The sequence below is a fragment of the Pleurodeles waltl genome, chromosome 4_1 (assembly GCF_031143425.1).
Source record: "Pleurodeles waltl isolate 20211129_DDA chromosome 4_1, aPleWal1.hap1.20221129, whole genome shotgun sequence".
NCBI classification, from domain to species: domain Eukaryota; kingdom Metazoa; phylum Chordata; class Amphibia; order Caudata; family Salamandridae; genus Pleurodeles; species Pleurodeles waltl.
The window spans coordinates 469,817,007-469,824,001 of NC_090442.1; the positions used below are offsets into that span (position 1 = coordinate 469,817,007).

The window sequence follows — 6,995 nt, forward strand, 5'->3', positions numbered from 1 at the left end:
GTTTCTTAACCGCCATATTTTAAACACAGGGAAGCGACAGACAGCCTGATGATGGCGGATATCATTATCCGACAGGGCAGCTCTGCAAGCATCGCCACCCTCGGGATAATGAACCCTGTTTCCCCCAGCCTTTCCCTGGCGGGCTTCCCCGCCAGGGAAAGGCTGGCCGAAGGGGTGCTCCGGGGCCACCGTGCAGTGCCCAGTCGCACATGTCACAGAGATCTGTGCGACGGGTGCTGCTGCACCCGCTGCACTGAGGCATTGATGACAGCTCCATGTGGAGCCATCAGCAATGTCCCGGCCATGCATTCTACTGGGCCGGCAGGCAGAAACACAGTTTCTGCTCGCCGGTCCAGCAGAATGTTCGTAATGCAGCCGGCAGGGTGTCAAGGGGGTTGGCGGTCTATGGAAAGACTGCCAGCATGAACACGGCGGGGTTCCCTGCCATGTTCAAAATGAGCCCCTAAATAGCTAGGACACAAAAACACCAGCTTTCTAAAAGTCTAATTTTAAAAATTGTAACATAAAATCTGAATTCACCATTGTAGAGGGTTCTAAAGTACAATTTATCAGACATAAACACAAAATGTTTACATGTTCCCAATCAAACCTTAGCATGTATTAAATGTAATAAGGCAACTCAATGTTACCTAATGGAAGAGGTAGGCCTCACAGTAATGAAAAACAGATGTAGGAGTTTTTCACTACCAGGTTATATAAAACTTAAAAGTGAATGTCCAACCTTTTAACTACAATACATCCTGCCCTTTGGGCTACCTAGGGCCTACATTAAGGGAGACTATTATACAATAAAATGGGATTTTAAGGCTTGGCACGGTGGTTGAATTGCCAAGTCAAATTGACAGTTTAAAGTTGCATTCAGGCAACAATGGCAGGTCTGGGGCATGTTTTAAGGGACTATGGGTGGGCCAAAAAGTACTGCAGACCCGCTAGTAGCATGCTGGCCACACTAACATTGATCCTCCCATGACTCTTATGCTGGGTTCCTCCAACATCTTGACATCCACTCATGCCTTCCCATCCATGTATGTTAGGGATAATCATCCCTTTTTTCACACAACCTGAGGTAGAGCTGGGTTGGAGAACTGCAGCAGATGCTAAACCTTTGTACTTTGCAGCTATCTTATGTACCTGCTGTATAAAGATTTTGAATCTGTTTATGGCGTCCTCAAGGCCACATGGCTATGTTGATACAACCCTCATGTTGTCCCTCATTTGCTTCAATAGCTGTGTTATTGTTTTGGTGGGATGTTCCCATTTCCTTCTCCAGGAGCTGCTGCCCTGAGTCTTTCACCCTGCCCGTTTTTACTCTGTTGGAATCCATGATGGAAGATTTAGCCACCTTCTGCTTTTGATGACCAAGGGATCCCTTAGAATGGCAATGGATCCTGTTTGTCATGTTTTGAGATATTTTGGCCACACAAAATGACTGATGGCACACTCCCACACAGGAGGGAGGTGTTGGTGTGCTTTGGGGTATCCTGAGGTCTTTCTCTGAACTGCTCTTGTTGTGTCTGAGTTGTATGGGTTATTGTTCTCTCTCCATGGACTGTTAATACCTAAAAAATGATATTTACCAGTGTTTTGCACATGCACTAATTGTAGAGTGCAGTATTTACTGCTTCTGGCATATAGCAATTTTTTTATATTTAACAGATGCAATTTTGGATAGTCAATTTTTATTGCACATGGTGAATACCAATTCCTAGAGGCGCTGAAAAAACTCATAGCCTGTGTTACTAAGTGCACATGTCATTTACCGAACTTCGTGGAATATGTATTTATCAAATGGGCGATAAAAATACTCTCATTATCAGGGCCATTGTCTTTAAAATAAGAGTATGGAGTATTGGAATGAATTGGAGTGTTCAAAGTGGCTCAAATGACAATGCCCTTCTGTGCATAATTGCACAATACCTTCACATCATATGTAGCCATTGTGGCCTTGAATGTAAAATGTTCAAGACATGGCTGTTCATGAAATACTAAAGGTGTCTAGTCAGTTAAAAAATGTGATTGGTGGACTTGTCCCTCTCTGAGGGGTCACCCCAAACTGTTTGCCTTAATTTCTCTTGTTTTTCTGAATTCATTTTTATTGGCCTTAGGACTCTGTGCACTTTACCACCATGAACCTGTGCTAAAGTGCTCGTGCTCTCTCCTTTAAACATGGCAAAATTGGCTTGCACACAATTGGTAAATGTTATTCCTTGTAAGGAGGAATTGCATGTAACCATGGTTGGTAAATTAAATGCTATCAGTGGTCTTTCAACACTTATTATACCATACACTTAAGTACCCTTCTTAAACCTGTCTCAAGCCTGCTTTTGCAGCTTGTATGCAGTTTTAAACTGACAGCTGAACTTGGCAAATAATCCTCTTGCCATGCCTAAAACTCCATATTCTTACATATAAGCCAACCCTAATGAAGGCCCTAGACAGCCCATTGGGCAGAGTGCATTGTAATTAAAATGTTGGACAAGTACTTTTAAGATTTACATGTCCTGGTAGTAAAAAACTCACAAATGCCGCCACCCTTATGTTCTCAGCCTGTCCCCATGAGGCTGAGTGGTGGTGATAGGATGACATGTGTACACTGCATTAAATGCGCTGCCGGAAAGACAGGCAGCAGGGATGGATGCTGAACAGATGGAGACGGGTCTAAGCACTGTACTGTAGGGGGCACCAGTGGCCCAGCAGAGTAAGATGAGACCAGCCACAGCACCTCCTGCCTCCTCTGGGAGCAAGGGCACTTCTAGTTCATACAATTTACCCTGGGTTGAAAAATACAGACCAATAAAGCTGCACAAAATAGTTGGAAATGAAGAGACTGTCAACAGGTTAGAGGTGTATGCAAGAGAGGGAAATATACCAAATATCATCATTGCTGGGCCACCAAGAGCTGGGAAAACAACAAGTATCCTGTGTTTGGCTCGTGCTCCTTTGGGGCCTGCACTAAAAGATGCTTTTCTGTAGCTTAATGCATCCAGTGATAGAGGGATCAATATGGTGAGGAACACAATTAAAATGTTTGCTCAACAGAAAGTCACTCTTCCAAAGGGCTGGCATAATATCATCATCTTGGATGAAGCAGACAGCATGACTGACGGAGCCCAATAGGCGTTAAGAAGAACAATGGAAATTTATTAAAAAACAACCTGTTTTGCTCTTGCTTGCAATGCCTCTGATAAAATTACACAGTCCATTCAGTCTTGCTGCGCACTTATGGGCTACACAAAGCTGACAGATGCTCAAGTTCTTGCAAGGCTAATGAAGGTGGTTAAGGCAGAGAAAGTTTAGTTTACAGATGATGGCCTTGAAGCCATTTTCTTTACAGCACTGGGAGATATGAGGCAGGCATTGAACAATTTACAGTCCACCCCAACTAGATTTGGTTTTGTCAACAGTACAGATGTCTTTAAGGTTTGTGATAAGCCTCAGCTCCTTCTGGTGAAAGAGATGATACAGCACTGTGTGGAGGGCAACATTGATGAATATTACAAGTTTGTTGCCCATCTCTGGAAGCTCAGCTACTATCCTGAGGATATTTTTGGCAACATCTTCAGAGTCTGCAAAACATTTCAAATGTCCAGAGTTTCTCAAACTGGAGTTCATCAAGGAAATTGGTAACACTCACATGAAAATAGCAGAAGGTGTGAACTCACTTTTGCAAATGGCTGGACTTCTTGCCAAGCTTTGCCAAAAAAACTGATCCAACAGCAAGTTAATCATCTTTTTCTAATGCGTGGATCTCAAATTCCCTTGTTAAGTCAGGTGAATGTATATGGATGTCCAGTAATTTGTGGCACTTAATATGCTGTTCACTAAAAAGAAAAACTATGTATGTTTCACAATGTACAGTGCTGCTAAAAATAAACTGTTTAAAGCTTTTATTGTTGGTGATATGACTTGGATGATGAATATGTAGTAAAATATGAACCTTTTGTTTGCTTTAAAAAACCTCACAAATCTGTTTTTCACCACTGTGAGGCTTACCTTTCCCATTGGATTACATTTGGTAACCTTATTACGTTTAATTAGTGATAACGTTTGTTTTTGGAGCAGAGCAAATCATTGTGTTTGGTGTCCAAGAAGTTACAATTTAAAATACTCTTTAATAGTAAAGTTGGATTTTAAGTCACAATTAAATCCCAATTCCTTTATTTCACAGAACCTCCTTTCTCTTTATTATGACATATAAGAGCACTTTTTAAATTCTTCAGTTCAGGACGTGTTCGGAACAACCACCTCTTATGTTTGATTTAGTAGTCTATAATTTTGCTCCATCGACAATCTATGTGACATTTAGGGTATGCATGACTACTGACTTGCCTCTTAGTTCACGAATGGCATTGTCATTGCATGTGAGGCCTAGGTGAGACTACAAGGGGTATAGGTATAGGTGACACACCCCAAATACTTGGTTATCTGGGTCTGGGGACCTTGAGTAGGGTCTGCTACGTCTGTGTCAGCTTTTCTTATCACTCTCACTTAACTTTTAACTTATTAATTTTTTGGAGAAGAAACTTAAATTGCTGGTTTAGCAAGAAAGAATATACAACCTTTGGCGAATGGGTTAACACAAATTTGAAATTGGTATTAACTGTGACTGCATTCACGGTCAGAAAACAATCATATATACCACTGCAACTCGCAGTTAGGAGGGGACGCCCTTGGAACGCCCCTTCCTAATTGATACTAGCACACTCTTTTTGCGATTCAGTAAATAGATTACCGAATCACAAAGTTGGATTTGTACATTGGGAAATGCTTTTTTCTTGCTGCAAGGGGCCCGATTCTATGAATCGGGCCCTGTGCAACAAGAAAAAAGCTTTGTACATCTGGCCCTCAATTTGCACTCATAGAAGTATCAGTGGGTGCAAAGTTATTATTGTTTTGTAGTTCACAAGCTTTGGCAATAGTAGACTTGGGAAGCTGTGCCAATTTCTAATTTCTCAAGCATGCTACTGGCAATCTGTTAGAAATGGGGTCTCTAGTTGGCAGTCAGTTTACAACCTGTCCAAGTTGGGACCCCCACTCTAGTCAGGGTAAGGAAAATATACATCTCAGATAGCCCCTGCTCACCCCCCTAGCTTAGCACAAGCAGTAAGGCGTATCCCAAAGGCAATGTGTAAAGTATTTGTACAAACACACACAGCAACACAGTGAAAACATCACAAAAGGACTCCACACCAGTTTAGAAAAATAGCCAATATTTGCCTGAATCAAACAAGACCAAAATGACAAATATCCAACATAAACAGTAAAGATATCAAACTTTAAATTTAAAAAGTCTTAATCCATAAGAAACAATGGATGCATTGTTTTAGCATAAAGTACCTGGTATGTGTCAAAAATAAATCCGCAGGCGCAAGCAATGCGTTGAATTCTTACTCACAAGTGAGCCGGTGCATCGATTCTTTATCCTCCAGGTTAGCGATGTGTCAATTCTTTCCTCACAGGGAAGGAATGCATTGACTTCCGGGCAAGCAACCTCAGGTCTGTGCAGTGATGTTGAAGATTTTGACACCCAGGGACGATGTGTGGGAAATCCAGACGCGCGGCAGTGATGAATCCACTCTGAGCTGGCAATGCATCAATTTCACCAATGGTGTGTCGATTTTTCAGCCGTGGTGCAGGCGATGTGTCGATTTTTCTGTCCCTCACCTCAAGTGCTGGGATTTCCACTCAGGTTCTGCCAGCTTCTCCTTCCAGGGGCCCAGGGTCTGGGTGTGGCACCACTTGGACAGTCTCAGTAGAGGAGCCCAGGTGCTGCCAGATGAAGTCTTTGATGTCCCTGAGATTTCTTAACAGGAATCAAGCTCAGTCCAAGCCCCTGGAGAAACTTCAGCAGGATACACAGCAAAGTTCAATCTTTTTATTCTCTTAGGCAGAAGCAGCAACTGTAGGTGTGAACGGTGAATATTTACTAATTAATATTCATGTTCTTTGAATTATGGATTTGCATAGAATTTGATTATCATGCAAAATAATGTGCAAATTGGAAAATGTGCCCACTTCAGTGGCCACCATTAATCATGAAGTGCTTTTATTTAAAGGCTTATTATTATTAATTGAAGTGTTTACACTAAGAAAATGTAACAGTGTGACCTATTAGTGAATTTATACTGTGTATTTGCTTAACTAATTGGAGGCCTAAAGTTATCAAGGTTTGGGCCTAGTTTTGCACAGCCTCATGTTAAGCTGCACTGTTCTAATAGAAACATGGGGAATGTATGACTAGAGAAATTAATTCACGGATTGTTTTTTACTGAGTTGACTAAACACTAGCAGATGTGTTTAACGTTCTCATGAGAACTGCTTGCTAGAAAGTCTTGTACTAGTAATTGCTACAATGTATAGTTTGAGGCGTGAGACAGCGATGTTCCCACGAACTAGCTATGGATGCACTGACTGGAGTACGGATGGATACAAAAATGTTACCTGACGAGCTTGACGGTGGGAACAGGAGAAGAGGAGCCAATCATCGACATGTGAAGTACAGTTTAGTTGTATCTTAGATTTAGAAATAAATCCTTATTGGACTAGGAGTAAAAGTACGATTCTTTGATCAATGGCAACGTGGGAAGTTCTTCAGATGGATTTTAACTTAGCCTGACTGCACCAAGAGAAGTGGGCTCATTCCTATTGTATCTCTGCAGAGGTGTGCTCATTCCTACTTTGATTCCTCCTGAGAGGATTCTACCTTTAAGTTCATTGCTTAAAATTCTGATACTGAATGCTGATCCCTTAGATATTGCTTTTCATAATGATTCGGACAGCTTAGAGTCCCCATTTTTGAACCATTCCCTTTCATAGCCCATTGCTGAAGCTGACCGAAGTGATGTTGAACTGACAAAGGTAATCGTAGTTTGCTGATCCACATGAATAGAAGTATAACAAAATGCTACTGTATTTGATGTAGGTTGTTTCTAGGTATCAACCGCTGTTTTGACCTATAGTTAGATGTTTTTCCA

The 6,995-nt window shown here is 41.6% G+C and overlaps 1 pseudogene; it reads left to right on the forward strand.

Moving 5' to 3' along the window:
• The first annotated feature begins 2,724 nt into the window (after positions 1-2,724).
• On the forward strand, positions 2,725-3,730 carry LOC138287165 (replication factor C subunit 2 pseudogene; annotated as a pseudogene).
• Positions 3,731-6,995: the final 3,265 nt, after the last annotated feature.